This window comes from Theropithecus gelada, chromosome 10, assembly GCF_003255815.1.
Source record: "Theropithecus gelada isolate Dixy chromosome 10, Tgel_1.0, whole genome shotgun sequence".
Taxonomy (NCBI): Eukaryota; Metazoa; Chordata; class Mammalia; order Primates; family Cercopithecidae; genus Theropithecus; species Theropithecus gelada.
The window spans coordinates 64,346,418-64,371,406 of record NC_037678.1 but is presented as its reverse complement, the minus strand read 5'-3'; the positions used below and the strand labels follow the sequence as shown (position 1 = coordinate 64,371,406).

General features: G+C 46.2%; 1 long non-coding RNA gene across 1 annotated transcript in view; it reads left to right on the top strand.

Moving 5' to 3' along the window:
* LOC112633610 overlaps positions 1 to 24,989 on the top strand; it is a 34,290-nt gene extending 9,301 nt beyond the window's left edge. Inside the window, exons 2-3 of the long non-coding RNA XR_003121557.1 lie at positions 20,137 to 20,267; positions 22,466 to 24,989. This is a non-coding gene — a long non-coding RNA (uncharacterized LOC112633610). The remainder of the gene's footprint in view (positions 1 to 20,136; positions 20,268 to 22,465) is intronic.

Here is a 24,989-nt window from a genome sequence, read left to right as displayed (position 1 = left end):
GGAGGGCGATGGGAACACAAGGTAAACAACAAAACCTTTGGTGATCATTACCCACTTCAGAAACACTGAGGAGGAAAAAGACAAAAAAAGACAGCTTCTTCTCTCAATGACCTCCTCTTTTCACAGGGGAAAATCTGATGTTTAAATGTTTCCTGATCAGGTCCTAGGACGGGCTTTGGAGAGTGACCTGTGGGTATATTAGGGACCTCAGACACTGTCTCACCCTTTCCTAGGGTGCCCACAATCTTGGTGGGAAGGATGAGATGGAAATAACCTATGGGAATAAAACCTCTCAGAGCTCCTAAAAAAGACTGCAAACTTACCTTGTTTAACTGTCCTGATTTATGCCAGGGAGCTTCACGTAGGGAAGAGTGACTCACATTGTCACACTGTCCAGCCAGGACAACAATCTGTTATACTTCATCTGCCCCTAAAATGGCCTCCTGATGGAGACGCCTGTGATATGTAAGCAGAGACCTTGGAATTCAGGTCCCTCCGTGCCCACTAACTCCTTGAGACATCTTGGGGGTTTGCCTGAATTCTCAGAATCTCAGTTTTCTAACCTGTAAAATGGAACCCATAACCTCTGCTTTGCCTCTTGCCCCTGTCTGCTGTGAGGCAACAACACATGCATATGTCACGTCTCACTAGGGATGGAGGTCACGAGATGCATTTATTGAGTGTCCAGTCTGTGCCAGAGACAGCGCGCTGGATGCTGGCCATATCAGGGTGAACATGACAGACAGCCCCTGCCTTCATGTAGCTCACAGTCTAGAAGACAGTCAGATCTTAATAATGAATGCCTCATACAAATGGTGGTAAGGTCTTAAAGGGAAAAAAAGAGCACAAATCAATGGAACCCAGTGGAGGTCCAGGAGGGTGGCCCAGAGGGCTTAAGCTGAGATTCAAAGAGAAAACATAAGAAGTCAGGGAAGGCGGGACTCGGTGGCTCACACCTGCAATTCCAGCACTTTGGGAGGCCAAGGCAGGCAGATCACGAGGTCAGGAGATAGAGACCATCCTGGCCAACATGATGAAACCCTGTCCCTACTAAAAATACAAAAATTAGCTGGGTGTGGTGGCACATGCCTGTAATCCCAGCTACTCGGGAAGCTGAGGCAGGAAAATCGCCTGAACCAGAGAGTCGGAGGTTGCAGTGAGCCGAGATCGTGCCACTGCACTCCAGCCTGGTGACAGAGCGAGACTCTGTCTCAAAACAAACAAGCAAAAAAAGAAGTCAGAGAAAAGCATTACAGTCAGAGGGAACAGCATGCAAAAGGCCTGTAGCAGGAGAGCATGCTGGAGGCAGAACAAAGCCAGAGAGTGATGGGACAGGGACACAAAAGGAGGTGGGAGGCATGGGCAAGGCTCCGTATACCAGAGAGTTTGAATTTTCTCCTTACAGTCATGAAAACTCATGGGAAGGAATTCAGGAGGGAGTAATGTGATCACATTAGGTTTTTCTTGCCCCCACCTCCCTTCAAAAGGTTCCTCCAGTGCTGGGTGGAGGAGACCATGGGAGGGGCAGGGGCTGCAGGGAGACCCACTAGCAAGGGGGTTGACATGGGGGGCTGGAGAAAAGTTGGGCTCCAAGGGTGGTGGAAGCCAAAAGTCAGGGCTCTGGGGGAATTTGGGGCTGCAGACTCCGAGGCAGGGGGCACAGAGGGCTGTGCAGCTCCCCGCAGCACATCCCGGAGCCTCTGGAGAAGTCCTGCACCTCTGGAGTTTCTCTTTCCCTCCCAGTCCAGCCCTTTCTTGTTATTGTAGGACAGACTCCATCGATGACTCATTCAGGACTTGGGTTTCTTGTTCCAGCAGTCTCCCTTCCCCTGATTACTTTGGGCTCCTCTGTGGGGGCCTGCAGGCCTCGCCCCTCATCATCTGGGGAGGCAGCCAAGAACCTTGGTGGCTGGGTGAGCTCTGTGGAGGAAGGAGCCGGGACCCTCCCAGCTTCAGGCCCCACCCATGCTTTCCTGCCTCTGGTTTTGCTCTCCTCTTTCCCCCACCAGGGGACCCCTGTTCTGCAAGTCCTGCTCCTCCTTCCAGGACCGCCTCCCCTGGGAAGCCCTGCCAGGTGGCCAGAGACAATCTTCTCCACCCTGTCTTTTTATTCAACCCCCAGAAGCCCACCTTCTGGTGAGTGAGGCAGGGGTGCATTGATGGAACTGTGGGCACAAATATGGTAGGAACCTAGAGGAGGGAACCAATAAAGCCCCTAGAGATTGGGTCAGACGAGGTTTCCCAGAGGAAGGGACATTTACACCTAGGTTTTGAAGGAGAAATAGAAGTTCATCGTGGGGAGAAAAATAAGAAGGCGTTCCAAGCCAAAGAAACAGCGTGTGCAGGGGGTGATTGCAAGTTATTTCTGTAATGTGTGAAAGGGGCCCAGTGCATGTAAATGTTTATTGAATGAATCAATGTTTCGGGGAACATTGAGAAATTTGGTGTGGCTGCATCAGAGCTTGCAAACTGCCAGTGGATAGGCCAAATCAGGAAAAGAGAAGGTAAAAAAACAAAAAAAAAGAAAAGAAAAACCATGAAAATGGAATTAATTGTCAACATCTAAAAGCTGGGAGGCTTCACAGACACTCCGGAACTGGGCAGCAGCCTCTGCCTTTATCTAGGCACATGCTATCCAGCTTACCAGAGTCCCCACCTGGCTCAGTTTACTCATTCATACTACTTCCTGAGCCCTGTGGACATTTGAATTTGCACTCCTACCTAGATGTTATACTCCTCAAGGTTCTGGACTGTGAGCTATTCACAGGGCCAGGCACACAGCAGGTGCCCAATAAATCTTTGTTGGCTAAGTGGATAGATGGTGTGATGATTTTAAAATATGTCCCCAAATTTCTTAACACTCCGGAGCCCCCTTCAGTGTGGGCTGAACTCAGAGACTCCCCTGTAAACAGCCAAATGTAGAAGAAGTAATAACTTGTGATTTCAGAGACTAGGTCATAAAAGACACGGTGGCTTCTGCCTGGCTGTTTCTTGGATTGCTTGCTATGGGGAAAGCCGGCTGCCATGTTGTTAGGATACTCAAACAACCCTGTGGAAACAACCAGGTCGCGAGGAACTGAGGCTTCTTGCCAATGGCCAGCACCAACTTGCCAACCACGTGAGTGAGTCACCTTGGAAGTGGCTCCTCCAGCCGCGTCTGGCCTTAGATGATCGCAGCCCCAGCTGACAGCTTGACTGCAACCTCATGAGAGACCCCGAGTTACAACCACCCAGTGAGGCTGCTTCCAAACACCTGATCCACAGAAACTGTGTGAAACAATAAATGTTTATTGTTGTCTCAGATGCTGAGTTGTGAAATAATTTGTTATGTTAAGCATCAATAGATAACTAATATGGGTGGATGACTAGATAGCTGGATGACTGGATGGATTTACACAGAGTGCACTAGGTAACGGGGGAAGTCCCACTGGAAAAGTGAGGGTCAGAGCCTGGAGAGCCAGAAGAAGTTTGTAATCCCTGGTCATCTCTAAGCTTTAGGGAGGTTATTCAGGCAGACAGAGGAGGAGAGAGTTAGTGAGTTTTGAAGCCAAGAGGTCATCAGAGGCTGGACCACTCATCCTGGGGAGACAGGCTGCCCTGTGTCTCCAAATTCAGCTTCCTCAAGCAGCAGTCCATACTAGTCCTTCCTACCCTGAGGTCCTGGCTCCATCATTCCTTGGCCCCAGCTGGCCCTCGGAATTGTGGAGGAGGTCAAGACTTCAGCATTTTTCAGAAGCCAAGTCATCCTCCTCACTCAGAGTCTTCTTTGTGTGGAGGAAGCAGTTTCTCAGCTGGTGGGGGACTCAGGGCAGGGTCAGTAGCCTTCAGGAACCAGAGGAGGGTATTGAGAAGCTGGGACCCTCTGTGGAGACCCTCCTGGCCCCAAAGGCATGGTGGAGAGCCACAGCCACCAAACATCCATAGGATTAGGTCAGCCCTAAGATCCAGTGTATTGGGGTTGTTTGAAATGACCCAACACATGTCCTCGGGAAACGTATGTACAATGGGCCTGGCACATACGAGAATTTTTTAAGTAAATCAAAACTGCACTGAAATGCCATTTTTCATCTATCACATTGGCAAAATTTCAAAAGCTTGACAATACCTGTTGGTGTGGCTTTGAGCAAATAGTTACTCTTATAAATTGTCAGTAATGCCTGTTGGCAATAAACCTTCTAGGAAGGAATTTGTAATATAGAACAAAACAGCATATGCATTTACTCTTTGACCCAGGATATTTACTTCTAGGATTTATCCTAAAGATATAATTCCACAAATATGAAAAATGTATATGCAAGGTTATTTATTGAGGAATTATTTATAATACAAAATGTTGAAAATACCCAAATGCCCATCTGTAGAAAATTGGATGAACAAACTATGGTACCACACGAGAGAATGTTATGCAGCCGTGAAGGCAAGAAGGAAGATCTCTATAAACCTACAGGGAGTGATTTCCAGCATATATTGTTAAACAACAAAATAAGATAAAAGCAAAATAAAGGACTACCTATACTATGCAAACTTTTAAGAAAATAAAAAAGAAACATTTATGTATTTACATACATATTTAAATAATTATGCAAAAGAAACCCAAGAAGGATAAATCAGAAACTTATTGCAAATGGTTACTCTTAAGGAGTTACTGGGAATATCAATGGAGAAGAAAGAGATGGGAGCGAAATTCCTCTGAATATATTTGTACAGGATTTTTGACTTTTTAACTATGCAAATATTTTACATTCTCAAAAATAAAATTAAATAAAAAAATAAAAATGTAAACTGTAAACTTGTAAACAAAGAGAAAAGAGATGAGCTTAACTGAATGTCAAATAATAATATAGCCACACAAGGAAAATAAATAAGTTTAACCACAGGTGTCTAGGTATTTAGTGTTATAATTCTAAAACCACTATCTCTGTGTTGTATGATGGAAGAAATGAGTAAATGTGCTGATTTTTGGGGACTCAGCGTTCTCACTATGCGAAAAGGAAGTCAAAAACATGGAGTGGAGGAAGGATCTGTGGCTATGGCTATGAGTGTTAATTGGAGACGTTGATATGAGCAGACCAGGGAAAAGCAACATAACTATAGTAATTAGCACACTCAGGGCCCAGATCTTGTCTCCTAAATGCCTTCCCCACTAAACAGAACTAGTGTCCTTAGAGAAATGGCTGATTCCAGGATTGGGCAGGGAAAGTGCACGGTGAACCTGAAGCATCTCATGTCAAAATGCAAGGAAACACTCAATGAATGATGAGGCCAAGAATAAAGGAGCCAACTTAAAGGGGCTCCCACTAGCCAAAGTCCAGACAATTGGATTCTCAAGAGAAGAACGATGAGGTTTCTCACCGTTGGAGTGAGAGATTACCAACAAGCAAGGGGCTGGAATGATCCATATGGCAATAGATTTGAGTTGGAGACAGTAGCTTCCCAATGCAGACAGGTAAGTTGATAGTTGCATACAGAAATGTTTATAGGTATGTGTATATACAGAAGTTCATATATACATATATTTCCTTGTTCTTTCAGCTGAGAGTACTTAGAAGCATCAATATTGTGATAGTAATTAGCACACTTAACATCCAGATTTTGGTGTCTAATTACATTCTCCAGTAAAAGAAAACAGGGATCCCCGGAGAAATGGCTGATTCAGGCTGGACATGGTGATTTATGCCTGTAATCCCAACACATTAAGAGTCTGAGGCAGGTGGATTGCTTGAGCCCAGGAGTTCAGGCCAGCCTGATCAACACGACGAAACCCCGTCTCTACAAAAAATACAAAAATCAGCTGGGCATGGTGGCATGTGCCTGTAGTCCCAGCTGCTCAGGAAGATGACATGGGAGGATGGCTTGAGCCTGGGAGGCAGAGGTTGCGGTGAGCTGAGATCACACCACTACACTCCAGCCTGGGCAACAGAGCAAGATCTGTCTTAGAGAGAGAAAGAGAGAGAGAGAGAAATTTAGAGAGAAATGGCTGATTCAAGCAAGGACTGGGGTAGAAAATGTACAATGTACAAGATGAGCCTGGAACATCATACAATGACAGAAGGTAAGAAAATGCCTAAAAAATCAAAGAAATCCACAATGATGGAAGGATGTGAAAGGGACACAGAAAACAACTGAAAGAGCTTCTGATGACCAAAGCTGGATGGAACAACTTGAACAAGAAAATAAAGCATACACTGATATAAATAAATAAGTGTATAAATAAACAGTCACATGTCCCTTATTGACAGGGATACATTCCGATAAATGCATTGTTATGAGGATATGTTCTGATAAATGCACTGTTAGGCAGCTTCGTCATAGTGTGAACGTCAGTGTACTTACACAAACCTAGGTGGTATAGCCAGCTACACATCTAGGCTATATGGTATAGCCTACTACTCCTAGGCTACAAACCTGTACACTGTGTTATTGTACTGAATACTGTAGGCAGTTGTAACATAACGGTAAGTATTTGTGTATCTAAACATACAAAAGGATCCGTAAAAATACACTTACCATGAATGAAGCTTGCAAGACTGGAAGTTGCTCCGGGCGAGTCAGTGAGTGAGTTGTGAGTGAATGTGAAGACCTAGCACATTACTGTACCCTACTGTAAACTTTATAAACATTGTACATTTAGACTACATGGAATTTATAAAAATATTTTTCTTTTTCTTTCTTTTTTTTTTTTGAAACAGAGTTTTGCTCTTGTCACCCATGCTGGAGTGCAATGGCACAATCTTGGCTCAACTGCAACCTCTGCCTCCCGGGTTCAAGAGATTCTCCTGCCTCAGCCTCCCGAGTAGCTGGAATTACAAGTGCCAGCCACCACGCCTGGCTAATTTTTGTATTTTTAGTAGAGGCGGGGAGTCACCATGTTGGCCAGGCTGGTCTTGAACTCCTGACCTCAGATGATCCACCTGCCTTGGCCTCCCAAAGTGCTGGGATTACAGGAGTGAGCCACCGCACCCAGCCCTAAAAATATTTTTCTTTCTTCAATAATAAATTAACCTTAGCTGTAATTTTTTACTTTCTAAACTTTTTAATTTTTAAAACTTTTGACTCTTTTGTAATAACAACTTAAAACACAAACACATTAAGCAAGTGTATGAAAAAAGATTTAAAGAAAGATTTATATATATAAGCTTTATATATAATTATATATATTTATATATAAAGATTTATATCTTTATTCCATAAGCTTTTTTTCTATTTTTAAATTTGTTTTAATTTTTAAACTTTTTTGGTTAAAAACTAAAATGGAAGGCCAGATACAGTGGCTCGTGCCTATAATCCCAACACTTTGGAAGGCAGACGCAGGAGGATAGTTTGAGGGCAAGAGGATAGTTTGAGGCCAGGAGTTCAAGGCAAGCCTGGGCAACATAGCAAGACTTATCTATTAAAAGAAAAATCAGCCGGGCATGGTGATGCATGCCTGTAGTTTCAGCTACTCGGGAGGCTGATACAGGAGGATGGCTTCAACCCAGGAAGTGAAGACTGCAGTGAGCTAGGATCCCTCCACTGCCCTCCACACTGGGCCACAGAGTGAGACCTTGTTGCTAAAAATTAAAACACAAAATAAAAATAACTAAACTGCAAACATGGGCCGGGTGTGGTGGCTCACACCTGTAATCCCAGGACTTTGGGAGGCCAAGGCTGGTGAATCACCTGAGGTCAGGAGTTCGAGACCAACCTGGCCAACATGGGTAAACCCCATCTCTACTAAAAATACAAAAATTAGCCGGGTGTGGTGGCACATGCCTGTAATCCCAGCTATTTGGGAGGCTGAGGCAGGGAAGTTGCTTGAACCCAGGAGGTGAAGGTTGCAGTGAGCCAAGATTGTACCACTGTACTCCAGCCTGGGCAACAAGAACAAAACTCCATCTCAAAAAAAAAAAAAAAAAAAAGCAAACACACGTATTAGCTTAGGCCTACACTGGATCAGGATCATCAGTATCACTGCCTATCACATCCACATCTCGTCCTACTGGAAGGTCTAGGCAATGGGAATTTCTCAACTCCATTATAATCTTACGGGACCACCATCGTTGTTGACGGAAATGTTATTATGCGGCACATGACTGTAAGTGGGAGAGATTAGGCAAATTTCCCGGGCAGAAAAATTCCAAATAGTTTATGTAGATACTTCACCCCCAAGGCGATAGAGCATAAATAAACAACTTCCACTCCTAAAGTGTGGACTGCACATAGTGACTTCCTTCCAAAAGTTACAGTATGGAAAAGAGAAGAAGAAGTAACTTTACCGTGGAAAAATCTGACAAATACGACCTCGGCCAGATGATCAAGGCCAACATCAACAGTAATAAATTGTGTTAATACTACATATTCTTGATATGCTGTGTAAGGATGGGGCACTTCAGATACAGGCTCCCTTAGGCATCTCTATTCTGCCCCCACCTGCCTTGCAAAGATGTCCTCAGAGAGAGTGTAACTGTCTTCTCCAGGGCCACACAGCATGCTGGGAGTGGCAAACACTTGACTGGCCTCTTCACAGCATCATCAGAGTTGCCGCACCTGTTTCACAGAGAAGGCAAGGGGGACCCTGAGGGCTTGTGCAATTTGCCCACATCCCCTTAGAGTAGTCCAGTTGCAAAAAAAAAAAAAAAATAGTAGAGGAGCTCCACAAGCCACACACACCCCAAACAGCCACAGCTTAGCTCAGCTTCCTCCCATCCCTGGATTCTCAGCAGTGAGATATCTCCCTCCCCAACATTCTAGCTTCCTCTCCCTCCTTTCCCACGGGGACGGCCCCTTTCCCTCTATGGCCCCACTTCAGAGCTCTGGGGCCACCCAAGGACACCCCAGGCCTCTTCCTTACAGTATGAAAAAAAATGGGCAGATGCTATGGCGGTGGCGCTCCGGAGGGGGCCAAGGTCATGCTGCGGCCTCACCCAACAGGCGGCTGGGAACTTAACTCACGGTGAAAGAGCTAAATTGTCCTGTGCAGCTGTGCTTGTTTTTCTTCCCCCTTACAGTCCACAGCCCTGATAGGGAAGGGGGTAAGCTGGAGGCGTCGCTTTTTCTCCTGCCTGTGTTCCCCCATCCCAGGGAGTCCTCCAAGACTGTCCTCCAGGAGCCCACATGTGTTCCTTTCACCTGGTTTCTTATAAAGCAGTCTCAGGTCTGCAGGTTGGGAACAGGTCTTCATGGATCCAGCTGTTGCCACATCAGAATGACCCATGGGGATGCAATCCAGGCAGACATCTGCCTCCCCCAATAGGATTAGAACCCCAGGGGCTAGGAGACCAGAATTGCAGTGTTAATAAACACAGATGGTTAGTTAGACCCAGCTTGACTATACAGATTGAGAAAAACTGGGGCCCAGAAAGGGACAGAGATTGTTCAGGGTCACTGAATAAGACCTATGGCCAAACTCAAGCTAACTCCATTCATTCATTCATTCATTCGTTCATAAAAAATTCACTCAGCATTGACTACTTCAGGCCCTTTGCCAAGGGTTTACCAGGGCGGGAGTTTGCCCACAAGATGCTCACAACAAGCAAGCATGTAAACAACAAACATCCTTCAAAAGTGCAATGAGGAGTACTGCAATTGAGATGTCTGAGATACTGCAGGAGCCCAGGAAGGGTACTTGACCAGGCAGAGGGGAAACAGTCAAGGAGGGATGCCTAGGGGAGGTGATAACACAAGTAGAATCCTAAAGGAACCATAGAATATGCAAATGACCAGGCACTATGGCTCATGCCTATAATCTCAGTACTTTGGGAGGCTGAGGCTGAAGGTTGTTTGGGAGGCCAGAAGTTTGAAACCAGCCTGAGCAAGGAGTTGGTTGAACTTGTTTGTTTGAGACCAGAGGAGCAAGACCTCATCTCTACAGAAAATACAAAATTAGCTGGGCGTGGTGGTGTGCACCTAGCTACTTGGAAGGCGGAGGTGGGAGGATGGCTTGAGTCTAGGTGGTTGAGGCTCCAGTGAGCTATGATTGTGCCACTGCACTTCAGCCTTGGCAACAGAGTGAGACCCCATCTCTGGAAAATATATATACAAATATTTTTTTAAATTAAATGAAAATTTGAAAAACAAAGGAGGAAGGCCCCTCCAGGCAGGAGGATGAGCGTGGGCAGAGACTTGGAGGTAAGAGTGGTATGGGTCAGCAGCAAAAAGCAGTTCAGTGTTGCAGGAGCCCAGATTTGTGTGGCAGGAAGAGGTGAGAAGTTTATCGCACCTGCTGAGTGTTTACTGTATGCAGGGCCCTATTCAGGCACTGGGTTTAGGCACCATGAGCAAATGTACACAAAGCCTCTGCCCTCATGGCTCTTCCATTCTAGGGGAAAGAGGAGGAAAAAACCAAACCAATAAGCAAACCAAGGCATAATATTCATGAGGAGGTAAGTGCTGAGGGGGGAAATAACACGGAGTAAGGGGCTCCTATTTCATGACATGTAGCCAGAAAAGGCCTCTTGATGAACATATCCTTAGTGGAGACCTGAAGGAGACAGGGCAGTGAGTGGCAAAGCATCTGGGTAAAGTATGATCAAGGAGGAGGGAGCAGCGAGCACAAAGGTCCTAAGGCCTGAGCAAGGTGAGGCTGGAGACAGGTTGGCAGAGGCCAGTTCAGAAAAGGACCTTACATGACATGCTAAGAGTTATCTTTCCTCTTCTTTTTGTAAAGTGTAAGAAGCCAGTGTTGGGGTTTTGTTAGTCCATTCTCACACTGCTATAAAAAATGTCCCCAGCTGGGTGCAGTGACTCGTGCCTGTAATCCCAGCACTTCGGGAGGCCAAGGCAGGCAGATCACTTGAGGTCAGGAGTTCAAGACCAGCCTGGCCAACATGGCAAAACCCCATCTCTACTAAAAATACAAAAATTAGCCAGGCGTCATGTCACAGGCCTGTAATCCCAGCTACTTGAGAGGCTAAGGCAGAAGAATCGCTTGAACCTGGGAGAAGGAGGTTACAGTGAGCCTAGATCATGCCACTGCACTCCAGCCTGGTGATAGAGTGAGACTCTGTCTCAAAAAAAAAAAGAGAAAAGAGAAAGAAAGAAAGAAAGAAAAAGAAAGAAAGAAAGAAAGAAAGAAAGAAAGAAAGAAAGAAAGAAAGAAGAAAGAAAGAAAGAAAGAAAGAAAGAAAGAAAGAAAGAAAGAAAGAAAGAAAGAAAGAAAGAAAGAAAGAAAGAAAGAAAAGAAAGACTTGAGACTGATAATTTATACAAGAAAGAGGTTTAATTAACTCACAGTTTTACATTGCTGGTGAGGACTCAGGAAACTTACAAACATGGCAGAAGGCAAAGGAGAAGCAGGCACCTTCTTTACAGGGTGACAGGATGAAGTGAGTACCAAGTGAAGGGGGAAGGGCCCCTTATAAAACCATCAGATATCATGAGACACACTCACTATCATGAGAACAGCATGCGGGAAACTGCCCGCATGATCCAATTACCTCCACCTGGTCCTGCTCTTGACATGTGGGGATTATAATTCAAGATGAGATTTTGGGTGGGGACACAGCCGAACCATATCATTCTGCCCCTGGCCCCTTCCAAATTTTATATCCTCACATTTCAAAACACAATCATGCCTTTCCAACAGTCCCCCAAAGTCTTAATTCATTCCAGCATTAACCCAAAAGTCCAAGTCCAAAGTCTCATCTGCGACAAGGCAAGTCCCTTCTGCCTATGAGCCTGTAAAATCAAAACCAAGTTAGTTACTTCCTAGATACAATGGGGGTCCAGGCATTGGGTAAATACACCCATTCCAAATGGGAGAAATTGGCCAAAACAAAGGGGCTACAGGTCCCATACAAGTCTGAAATCCAATAGGGTAGTCATTAAACCTTTAAGTTTACCATGTAAACTTTAAGTAAACCAAAATGATCTCCTTTGACTCCATGTCTCACATCTAGGTCACACTGATGCAAGGGGTGGGCTTCCAAAGCCTTGGGAAGCTCTGCCTCTGTGGCTTTGGAGGGTACAGCCCCCCTCTCAGCTGCTTTAGTTGGCTGGCATTGAGTGCCCGTGGCTTTTCCAGGTGCATGGTGCAAGCTGTCAGTGGATCTACCATTCTGGGATCTGGAAGACAGTGGCCCTCTTCTCACAGCTCCACTAGGCAGTGCCCCAGTGGGAACTCTATGTGGGGGCTCCAACTCCACATTTCCCTTCCACACTGTCCTAGCACAGGCTTTCCATGAGGGTTCCACCCCTGCAGCAGACTTCTGCCTGGACATCCAGGCATTTCCATACATCCTCTGAAGTCTAGGCACAGACTCCCAAACCTCAATTCTTGACTTCTGTGCACCCTCAGGCTGAACACTAAGTGGAACCCACCAAAGCCTGGGGCTTTCACCCTCTGAAGCAATGACGTGAGTGGTACCTTAGGTCCTTTTAGCCATGACTGGAACTGAAGCAGCTGGGACACAGAACACCATGTCTCAAGGCTTCACAGAGCAGGTGGGGGGCCTGGGCCCAGCCCACAAAACTGTTTCACCACCTAGGCCTCAGGACCTGTGATGGGAGTGGCTGCCATGAAGGTCTCTGACATGCCCTAGAGACATTTTTCCCTTTGTCTTGGTGATTAACATTTGGCTCCAGGTTACTTAAGCAAATTTCTGCAGCAGCCTTAAATTTCTCCCAGAAAATGGGTTTTTCTTTTTCTATTGCCTCCTCAGTCTGCAAATTTTCCAAACTTTTTTTTTTTTTTTTTTTTTTTTTTTTTTTTTTTTTTTGAGACGGAGTCTCGCTCTGTCGCCCAGGCTGGAGTGCAGTGGCCAGATCTCAGCTCACTGCAAGCTCCACCTCCTGGGTTCACGCCATTCTCCTGCCTCAGCCTCCTTATTCTCTACTTCCTTTTGAATGCTTTGCCACTTAGAAATTTCTTCTGTCAGATACCCTAAATCATCTCTTTGAAGTTCAAAGTTCCACAGATCTCTAGGGCAGGGGCAAAATGCCACCAGTCTCTTTGCTAAAGCATAGCAAGAGTGACCTTTACTCCAGTTCCCAAAAAGTTCCTCATCTCCATCTGAGACCGCCTCAGCCTGGACTTTATTGTGCATATCACTATCAGCATTTTGGTCAAAGTCACTCAACAAGTCTCTAGGTAGTTCCAAACTTTCTCATATCTTCTTGTCTTCTTCTGAGCCCTTCAGACTGTTCCAGCCTCTGCCCATTACCCAGTTCCAAAGTCAATTCCACATTTTTTAGCATCTTTACAGCAGCACCCCACTCCTGGTACCAATTTACTGTATTAGTCTGTTCTCACACTGCTGTGAAGAAATATCTAAGACTGGGTAATTTATAAAGGAATGAGATTTAATTGGCTCACAGTTCCACATTGCTGGGGAGGCCTCAGGAAACTTACAATCATGGTGGAAGGCAAAAGAGAAGCAGGCACTTTCTTCACAGGGTGGCAGGATGGAGTGACTGCCAAGCAAAGGGGGAAGAGCCCCTTATAAAACCATCAGATCTCATAAGACTCACTCACTGTCATGAGAACAGCATGGGGGAAACCTCCACCTGGTCCCACCTTTGACACTTGGGGATTGTGGGGATTATAATTCAAAAAGAGATTTTGGGTGGGGACACAGCCAAACCATATCAGACTTAGAAAACAATACCCAGAAATGAAGGCCTCAGAAGCGAGTTTCTTCTCTGACCCCCTTCTGCCCTCCTAGCTCTCAGTCCTGTTCCTGAAGGCTAGCCATAGAAACTAGAGTCCTTCTTCCACAACATGGGCTGTAGAAACCAGAATCTCTTCTCCCCAAAGCTAGTCATAAAACCTAAAAATACTACTCTAACTTTCCCTCCAACTTTCTGTATAAAAACTGGCCATAAAGAAATGATCTTTCCTTTGACTGTAGGTCATAAGACCCCCATTCCAGAAAAGGTCCTGCCCCATCCCCAGAAGGAAGGAGCACTGCTCAGAGAGACCAAGAAGAATCTAGACAGGCAGGCCGTGCTGGGTTTTCCCACTCAGTCTATCAGCTTTAGATCAGACCCTTTTTGTCCAGTTGTATTTCTGCATGGCTGTTTATACTTCATTGAACGTAAGCATAAAAATGAACAATTTCCTCTGTATCTTTGGGTCTTCATTCTAAAGACTCCCATGAACAAACGTTAAATAAATTTGTGTACCTTTTCTCCAGTTAATGTGCCTTTTGCGAAGTGATTTTTCAGAGAACCTTTAGGGGGCCAAGGAGAAGGCTCTCCCTTGGCCCCTGTGTCAGCAAAAGTTTTAAGTAGAGAGGAGGGGGCACGCCCTAGGTTAGATTTTGAAGTTCCTCTGACTTCCATGTGGAGAACGGACCAGGTGGCAGCAGGAGGGCCAGTGAGGCATCTGTTACATGGTCCGGGCTGGAAGTGATGGTGGCCTGGATGGTGGATGGAGGGCATGGGGGGCTGAGGAGGAGAAATGGGGGTGCTGAACTAACTATCAAGGAGGCAAACCCATAGGGCTAGGTTGGTTGCTCTTGCTGGGTTGGTCAGGATGATGGCAGGTCATGGGAGGGAGGCAGGCCCATCTCTTAGACAGAGGCAAGCAGGGATGAGCAGGGCTGGGGAAAAGACACATTTAGTTTTGAACGCCTGAACCTGAGGCTCCTTTGGGACATCTCTGTCTTGGGGATGACGATCTGGGGCTCCAGAGAGATCTGAGCTGGAAAGGAGGGTGAGGAGTTGTCATCATGATGGGGGTTGGGAGTAGTGCCTGACCCACTCGTCATTTGCCATGGCTCGTGACTATTGAACTGGGAGATAAGGGGGCCCAGGACAGAACCTCAGAACCCAGGAAACCCCCAGGGTTTAAAGGGTGGAATTGAAGCTCACAAGGGAACCAGGGAGTTGTCTAGGCCCCAGGGAGAATGAGGAGAGAGTTTCAAAGGATGCTTCAATGGGAAAGAGACAGGCAATGTTAAGGGTTTTCCCAGACCTACTAAATCAAAGATGAAAATATGTTCCTGGAATGTTGGCAGGCAGTAAACAGAATGACACTTCTCTTAACAGACTAATGTGGATCTATCTGCAAGGTTGGCATGTGTCTGTAGTCCCGGTTACTCGGGAGGCTGAGGTTGGAGGATCGCTTGAACCCAGGGGTTTGAGGTTACAGTAAGCTGTGATTGCACCACTGCACTCCAGCCTGAGTGACAGAATGAGACCCCATCTCTAAAAGTAAAAGTTTAAAAGGGCCAGGCACGGTGGCTCATACCTGTAATCCCAACACTTTGGGAGGCCAAGGCAGGCAGATCACAAGCCCAGGTGTTCGACACCAGCCTGGGTGATGTGACAAAACCCCATCTCTACAAAAAATACAAAAATTTGATAGGTGTGGTGGCACATGCCTGTAGCCCCAGCTACCCAGGAGGCTGAGGAGGGAAGACCACCTGGGCCTGGGAGGTGGAGGCTGCAGTGAGCCAAGATCGCACCACTGCATTCCAGACTGGGTGATGAAACAAGATCCCCCCATCTCTAAAACTAAAAATTAAAAGAGGCCAGGTGCAGTGGTTCATGCCTGTAATCCCAGTACTTTGGGAGGCCAAGGTAGGCAGATCACTTGAGCCCAAGAGTTCAAGACCAGCCTGGGTAACATGATGAAACCCCATCTCTATAAAAACTACAAAAATTAGCCAGGCATGGTGGTGCATGCCTGCAGTCCCAGCTACTGGGGAGTCTGAGGTGGGAAGATCACCTGAGCCTGGGAGGTCGAGGATGCAGTGCACAGAGATCACACCACTGCATTCCAGGCTGGGTGACAGAACAAGACCCTGTCTCAAAAAACACAATTAAATTAAAAGAAAGGTTGTGTTTGTTCCCTACTGCTAGGTACCAAATGACTCCCCAGCCTAGGGGCTTAAAGTGGCAATGAACAGTTTCTGTGGTCCAGGAATTCAGGAATGGCTTAGCTGGGTGGCTCTGGCTCAGAGCCTCTCATGAGGTTGCAGTCACAATGCTACTGGCCAGGGCTACAGTCATCTGAAGGCTCAACAGGGGCTGATGGATCTGCTTCCAAGATGGCTCACTCACATGGCTGATGAGCTGGTGCTGGTGCTGGCAGGAGGCCTCAGTTCCTCATCCTGCAGACCTCTCCCCAGGGCTGCCTGAGTGTCCTCACAGCATGGTGACTGGCCTCCCCCAGAGTGAGTGATCCTAGAGGGAGCCCCATGGGCCACTGTGTCTCATGACCTAACCTCAGAAGTCACACACTGTTACTATTTCCACAATGTCCTAGTGCAGTGAGCCCTATCCAGTGTGAGAGAGGATATTCATGAAGGCAGGGGTTCCTGGGAACCATCTGAGGCTGGCATCCCCAAGACAAAGAAAGTATAAACATGAAGTTCTCAGCAGTATGTTTCATTCACAACGATTTGTGGAAGCTTTTTAAAGGCCCCCCAATTACATAACACACGATAGCTGATATGGTTTGGATCTGTGTCCCCACCAAATCTCATGTCGAATTGTAATCCCCAGGGTTGGAGGTGGGGCCTGATGGGAGGTGATCGGATCATGGGGGCAGAGTTTTCATGAATGATTTAGCACCATCCCCCCTGGTACTGTATAATGAGTGAGTTCTCACAAGATCTGGTTAAGGGTGTGGCACCTCCCTGCTCTCTCTCTTCCTCCTGCTCCAGCCGCGTGAAGTGCTGGCTTCCCCTTCACCTTCCACCATGATTTTAAGTTTCCTGAGGCCGCCCCAGAAGCCAAGCAGATGCCAGCATCCTGCTTCCTGTCCACCCTGTGGAATCGTGAGCCAAATGTCTCTTCTTTATCAATTATGCAGTCTCAGGTATTCCTTTATAGCAGTGCAAGAATGGACTAATACAAAATCTATGTGCTTATACTTTCGTAGAACAACTCTGGAAGAATGTACTTTTCACGAACTTTTTGAATCTCACATTTTTCTCCTCTTCTAATAAATATACATTTTAAAAATAATTATCAGATAATCAAAAGGAGTGTCCATGGAGTTTGGAAAGAAGTTTTTTCATATATCCAAACCACAAATATTTGTGAAGCTCCTGCTGTGCGCCAAGCTTTGTTCTTGGCACTGGAAATGGTGAAGGGAACAGAGCTTCGCCACCCTCATGGGCTGGGTTCTTTTCCTAGGGCTGCCATCACAAAATGCCACTGATGGAGTCACATAAGCAAGAGAAATGTATTGTCTCACCATTCTGGGGGCTAGAAGTTTGAAATCAAGGTGTCAGCTGGGCCAGTTATGTTGAGGGCTGTGAGGGGAGGGCTTGTAGGAGGCTGGCTTCTTAACTTGCGGACGGCCGTCTTCACATTCAAGTGGCATCCTTGCCATATGTACAAGTGCCCACATTTCCCCTTTTTATAAGGACACCAGTCTATTGGATTAGGCCCTACCCTAATGACCTCATTTTAATGTGGGTTCCTTTGTAAAGACCATTTCTTCAAATAAGGTTACATTCTGTGATATTGAGGGGGTTGGGAATTCAACACAGGAATTTTCAGAGAGGGGACACAATTTAACTCGTAACCTGAGTGAGGGAGATGATAAGCAAAGGGGTCTGTAATACCCGAGGAGCCCAGGGAGATGGAGAGGGAGAAAGCAGCCCGGGGGAGGTCCACGATGGGCAAAGAAAGGGGTGGCCTGTAGGTAGAAAGTGGGGGGGTGGGGAGCAGAAGAAGCGGACAGAGGGTGGAGAGTCACCAGGAGACACTGAGCAGGGAATCCGGGGTGGTGGCTGGAGGGAAACCTGGGATCAAGAGGGAGTCTTATCTGATTTTGTGATGAAAAATCTTGTAAGCTGAAAAGACAAAAACAAAAATCAGAAAAGGAGGGCAAGGCCGCAGTTGGAGGGACAGGCCTCTTCTGGGTGCGGAGAGGAAGAGAGAGAGGGAGGAGAGGCAGGTGTGTGTTCATGGTGTGGGGTAGGAGACCTGCTGAGTGAGGAGGTGCCAGGCTGCAAGGGCCCTGAGGAGGGAGAAGGCTCAGGGTTTGGCTGAGGGACACAGGAAGCTTGCAGGAAGTGGGGGCTCCCAGCCCTCTCTCAGCCCCCAGACCTCCCTCCCAATCCCCAACCCACCCTGGCAGCTTCTGTCCTTCCGTTTCCTTCCCATCTCTCCCAGGGCCCCTCCTACCGCCTGTGGGTCTGTCCCTCCCCACAGCTGTCCTGCTGATCAATGGATGCTGTGTTCTCTCTGGCTCCCTTCCACGTGTCCCCGCCTCGCAGGGGCCATGGCCTCACCCAGGGGGTGCACAGGCCTGTGGTCAAAGCAATCTCCATCTGGCCACAGGGAAGTTCCGCCTCCACATCTATGACAATATTTGAAATTCTTCAGAAGTTGCATTTTATGTTATCACACACATTGGGTCCTGCCCACCTTTTGAAAACCCTCCAGGGACCCCCGACTGCTCAGAGAACAAAACCCAGACACTTTAAAGTGACCTCCAAGGCTCTGCATGCTTCAGCTTCTGCATTGCTTTGTAGCAACTTTTTATCTTGAAATAATTTTAGATTGACAGAAGAGTTGCAAAGACAGTATGAAAAATTCCAGTATACCTTTTCTCTGGTTCCCCTCATGTTAACATCTTACAACACCATAGCACATTTATCAAAACTAAGACATTAACATTGGTACAATGACGTGTTACTTTTGTAGGAAATAAAAGTAATTATGGATTTTTTTCGTTTTGATTGTGGAACATGCCATAGAGACAAAGGCACACATGTACAGTCTGAAGAAAAACAATAAATACCCTTGAACTCACTAATACATTTAAGAAATAGAATATTGGCCGGGCGCGGTGGCTCAAGCCTGTAATCCCAGCACTTTGGGAGGCCGAGACGGGCGGATCACGAGGTCAGGAGATCGAGACCATCCTGGTTAATATGGTGAAACCCCATCTCTACTAAAAAGTACAAAAAAAAAAACTAGCCTGGCAAGGTGGCGGGCGCCTGTAGTCCCAGCTACTTGGGAGGCTGAGGCAGGAGAATGGCGTGAACCCGGGAGGCAGAGCTTGTAGTGAGCTGAGATCTGGCCACTGCACTCCAGCCTGGGCGATAGAGCGAAACTCCGTCTCAAAAAAAAAAAAAAAAGAAAAAGAAATAGAATATTACTGTTACCCCTGACACTCTGCATGCTCCTTCCTGATCAAACCCCCCTGCCTCAGTGATTGAAGTAGGAATGTTAATTTATGGGGGTGATTGATGACATAGAGAGAAAGAAGAATTCATTACTTACAATTCCAAGACAAAGCATCACACAGTGCCACAGAGGGCCACGGGGGCAGCACCAGGAGGCCGTGCAGATGCCTGCGTCATGCTTCCTGTGCACCCTGTAGAGTGTACACCCTTGGGTGAGGAGGTAGAAGCAGGGGCAAAGACAGCACCAGGTCAGAGGCTTTATTGGAGTTTCCAGGAGAAAGGCAAGGCAAGGCAGACTAAACATCGTACTCTCAGAACGGTGCACAATTTAAAACTTATGAATTGTTTATTTCTGGAACTTTTCATTTATTTTCAGACCGAGGTTGACCGCGGGTAACTGAAACCACAGAAAGTGGAACTGCAGATAAGCAGGGCTGCTGTATAGTATATGATCGTCTTCATGTTACAATGTTTCTATTTTCTTTTTTGAGACAGAGTCTTGCTCTGTCGCCTAGGCTGGAGTGCAGTGGTGCAATCTCAGCTCACCTTAACCTCCGCCTCCTGGGTTCATGCGATTCTCCTGCCTCAGCCTCCTGAGTAGCTGGGATTACAGGTGTGAGCCACCAAACCCAGCTAATTTTTGTATTTTTAGTAGAGATGGGATTTCATCATGTTGGCCAGGCTGGTCTTGAACTCCTGACTTCAAATGATCCGCCGGCCTCGGCTTCCCAAAGTACTGGGATTACAGGCGTGAGCCACTGCGCCCAGCCAATGTTTCTATGTTCGATTGTTAATGGCTATCTGATTTCTCTGCAGGTGCACAATGCTTCTTTGAGTATCTCCGTATCTGTGGCTGATATCCAGATGCAAGGCTTCTTCTGGGCATCCCTGGGATTGGGAGTGCATAGACATGCATGGTCAAATTACAGCACAGCCTGTACACTTTTACTGAAGATGGTGAAGATGGAAACCTGTTTTCCGAAGTTTACATGTTCACCAGCTCCCTCCAGACCCTCATCTGCCTTTGGTGCTGTCTGGCTTTGTTTGTTTGTTTATTTATTTATAGAGATGGGACCTCCCTATGTTGCCCAGGCTGGTCTCAAACTCCTGGACCCAAGCCATCCTCCAAAAGTGCTGGGATTACAAGTGTGAGCCAACATGCCTAGCCTGACTTTAAAATTTTTGCCAATCCAGTGGGTATGTAATGATATCTCAGTGAGTCTTAATCTGCACTTCTTTGATTGATAATGAGATTGAGCATTTTTTTCATGTTTTTAAATCCTTTATGCTTCTTTTGTGAAATTCCTGTTCTTTTGTTGCCCAATTTCTATTGTGTTATTTATTAATCTTTTTCTTATTGTTCATAGGCGTTTTTCTATATTATGGATGCTGCTCTTCGGTTAGTCACATGTGTTGCAAATCTTGCAAATTGTGACTCATCTTTTCATTCTCTGAATGGGGTCTTTTCATAACAGGGTCCTCTAAATTTTAATGTAGTCAAATTTGTCAACTATTTTCTTTATGGGTTAAACTTTTTAATCTCATGTTTTTTAAGTTTCGTTAAAGAATCTTTTCATAAAGATGCTCTCCTATATTTTATTATAAAGTTGTAAAGTTTTACCATTTATATTTAAATCCGTAATCCATCTGGAATGGATTTTTAATGTGTGGGATGACATAAGGAATCATTTTCATTTTCCTCCATATGAATAGTGAGTTATTCTGGCCCCATTTCCTGGGAAGACCATCCTTTTCTCCTGGATTTGTGATGCAGTCTGTGTTATCAACTTTTCATATATGCATGAAAAAAAATGTTAAGGAAAAAGCCAAGCAAAATAAAATGGTAGAGGCAACACTTTGGCCCAGCAAGTCTATGTCTAAGTGCTTATCCTAAAGAAATAACTGTAAATGCAAAAAAAAAAAAAAATTATCTCAAAGATGTGGTTTATAAGAGCCAAAAATTAGCAAACAATTTCATTGCATATGCAACAAAAGAAATTGTTTAAATAAATTTTCTTACATCTATACAATGGAACATTATGCAGTAATCTAAAAAGACATGGTAGATTTTAAGGTGGTGACATGGAAAGAAAAATTGAAAAGCACAGACTATGGAACCACATCCAGATACAGTATAATCCTCACTATGTAATCTAGAGGTATGTTCTTAGACAAATTACAAAAGAGGGAGGATATATACCAAACTGCAAGCGGTTTATCTGTATTATCTGGCTTTTAAAAAAGTTTGTCTTCTTAGCATCCCAGTATACTATATGAATTTTTATAGTGATATCAGGCAATTATAAATAAAACATAGTTCATTTTCTCCATGTTAAAAAAAACATGATGTTGCATATGCTTAGGTTAATACCATAGGACCCAGCAACCCATTCCTAGGTATTTTCTTAAGAATCTAAGAACATTTATGTTGACACCAAAGCCAGTATGTGAAAATTCATCATAGCTCCATTCACCCAAAACTGGAGGCAACCCAGATGTCCTTCAACCAGTGTGTGATAAACAAGCTATGGTTCACCCACACAATGGAATGTTACTCAGCAACAAAAAGAAACACTATTGATGGATGCAATACCATGGATAAACTTCAGAGCACTGTGCTAAGTGAAAGGAGCCAGACCCAAAAGGCTACATACACTATAATTCCATTTGTTATATGGATATTCTGGAAGAGGCACACTTATAGGAAAACAAAACATCAGTGTTTGCCAGGGGCGGGGATGGTGGGAGAGATTTACTATAAAGGGGCACGGGGACGTTTTGGGGGTGAAGGAACTGTTCTGTATCTTGATTATGGTGATGATTACATGACTATGGGTTTGTCAAAACTCATAAACCTACTAACTAGAAACTACCCACTAGAAAGGATAAATTTTACAATATGTAAATTACACCTCAATAAAGAATCGCAAGCTATAAAAGGTGCTGCAGGTAATACCTTTGTAAATTAAAATACAGCAACAATGTGAAAGCTAAAGAAAACATACGTGATGTAAGAACGTTTAATGATATGGAAAAACTTTCACAGTATCGTCAAATGAATATCCCTGTTGCATAACGCTATAATACACAAGTCTGTGTACACAAAGGCACGCATACATGCACACACCGGTAGAAAGCAAAAAACTGCTGGATAAACACCGCAAATGGTGTCCACAGGTCTCTCTGAGTGGAGGCGTCACTGCTGGTCTTTATTTTCTTTTGCTCCCTGGGTTTGCTGTTTTCCCACGACGTTTCCCACATTGTGTTCCCGCTGGCGTCCATGGCTGGCTCGGGGAGGCTGGGAGGAGGTGGCCACTCCACAGCTGGGAAAACCGCAGCCTCCCGATGAACCCTGGCTGACAACCTGTCTATGTTTACTTTTCCTCCCTGGGCAGACAAGGCGGGAGACTGGAAGAAGGGGCCAGAAATTCAGACTCAGAAGCCCCCTCCAGAGGCCACAAGGCAGCCTGGCCCTCCCTGAACCAGTGGCTCCCACTCACTGGCCCCTTGTCTCTGCCCGGACTCCTGTGGGTGAGTGGAAGGCCAAGAGGGCGCCCTCTGGTGCCCACCAGATCGAGTTAATCACTTAACTGTGTGACCCTGGGCCAACTATTCAACTTCTCTGTGCCTCGGGTCCTCCTCCAAACGTGGGGATAAAGACAGTGCTTGCCTCGTGGAGATGTTGTGTGTGTATACATGCATACACACATGTGCAAAGAGCTTAGAGCCCCGCCTGGTACCATTTACACGCTCAGTAAATGCTTAGGAGGATTGTTGTGGCAACCCAGCAGCCTGATGTGTAAGCCTATGATCCCATCTCAGGGCATGTGGGTGTCACAGGATCGTAGTCCTGGTGGCCCAAAAATAATGTTAAAATGACTCAGGGACTTCACTTGTGCTTCTGAGCTTCCTGAAGGAAATAGGCACAGTCTATAGAACTACTTCCTAACACTCCCCTTAGTTCAACTGTCCACTTCTTCAGCACAGTCCCTGCCATGTCTTTGGAGGTCCCCCTGCTCCAGACTTCCTTCATTCAGCCAACAGTGTTTATTGGGCACGTGCTATGTGCCAGCTGATGTTTTAGGCTCTTAGAATAAATCAGAAAACAAAACAGATGAAAAATGCCCATTGTCCACATGTAGATTCTAGAGGTCTCCCCAGAGCAAAGCCCAGACCCTTGGCCTTCCTCTGACCTGCCCCTTTCTTCCTCGTTCTGCGCCCAGAACCCAAGAAAACCCTGCAGCCCTTCCTGGGAGGGCGGTGGAGAGGAAGGATCTGAGTTGGCCAAGCCAGGCTCTCCAGTAGGCAGGGCTCCAGCAGAGGCTGGGCACGTTCGGTCATCAGCAACTGTGTCCCATTACCTGTGGAAAGCGCCAGCCCTGGCCTGGCAAACAGTAGGAGTTCATCAAGGGTGCCTTCGTTGTACAGTGGTTGCCTTGTACCCAGTTGGATTGGCAGCAGCTTCGGGGCACGAGGAGTGACTGTTCACTCCTTGGAGAGCTTGCAGCACAGGGCAAGGTGCACAGTAGGCACTTGGTGGCCGGCAGGGCCCTCTGGGGCACCCTATAGAGGAATCTCTTGCTGAGTCCACGGAAGGCCCATGTCAGAATCCAGTAATGTGCTGGGGAGGCGAGCTGGGATTGGGTTGGAAGTGGCGCTCACCAGCCCAGTCAGGGTTCCTCTTAAAAAGCCAGCACAGTGCCTCACCTGTTTGTATGCCCTCCCCTGGCTCATCTCCCATCCATTAGTCCTCAAGGTACATCTGTGAGTCCCATGGGTCAGGTAGTGGGTACAATGGGAGGAGACGAGTGTGTGGACTTGTCTTCAGATCCACCTCTTAGTACCTGTGAGACGTCAGCAACCACCCTGACCCTCTGTGTCTTCATCTGTAAAATGCACGTATTAGTCTCTTCCTTGGTGGAAAGGATTAAATGAGATGCTGCATATGGAGACATGTGGGGGTTTTGTAAGTGCTCATGCTCCCTTTTCCCTCAGGAAGAAAGCCTCCACCTTCAGACTATCAGGCACTTGGGGACAGACCCCAGGATACTGCCTTTTGTGGCTCTTACCACCTATGGTCACCTCAGTTACTCAAGCCACACATGCATGTTCGTGTATCCCCCACGTATACACAGAAACTCACAGGCATTATATCAACCAGGGTTCCCAGTTGCAAGCAACAGAAAGAAACCATGACTGACTTAAGCAGAAAAGGAATTTCTCAAAAGGATATTATTTGATTTATGGAATCACAGGAAATTTTCCAGGTCTCCACCTGGAAGGCAGAATGAACCTTATTAAAATTAGTTGAGATGCACACTTAGCATTGTGCCTTGCACAGAGTAAGTGCTCAGTAACTCTTATCCAATCATAATGAAAGCACATCTTATGGTGTGACACCTCTGCTCAAAATCCTTTCATAGATCCAATTGTCTAACATGGAAACCCTGGCCTCTGGGCTGTGGATACTTGTGATGGGGGAGGTGGTGCAGGCTCCAAATTCTTTCCAAGAGCGTGCAAACCCGCAGACCCATGAAACATTGTCTGTAGGCCAGCACTCATCCTCCACCCCTCTGCCTGCTTCTCCGCTCTCCTAGTTCCTTCTCCCTCCTGTAGGAATTCAGCATTGCCACTCTGATTGGCTGGATTTTGGGGCATTGATTGAGCCTTGTTTTCTAGTGGGCAGGAGGCTCTGTGGCTTAAAGGCCACGGGCCCCGCTGCCAATGAATCAGTACTTTGTTTCCCCAGGTAGAGTGGGGAAGAGGGGGCAGGGAACTGGCAGGGCAAGTTTGGGGCCTTCTGCTCCAAGGTCCCTCTAGCCAAATTTTATCAATGTCATCCAACATGCCCCTGGCTCTCCATTTCAGATGTCTGTAAACTGGGGACTAAAAAATGCAAATGTGTTTAAAAGAGTTGCT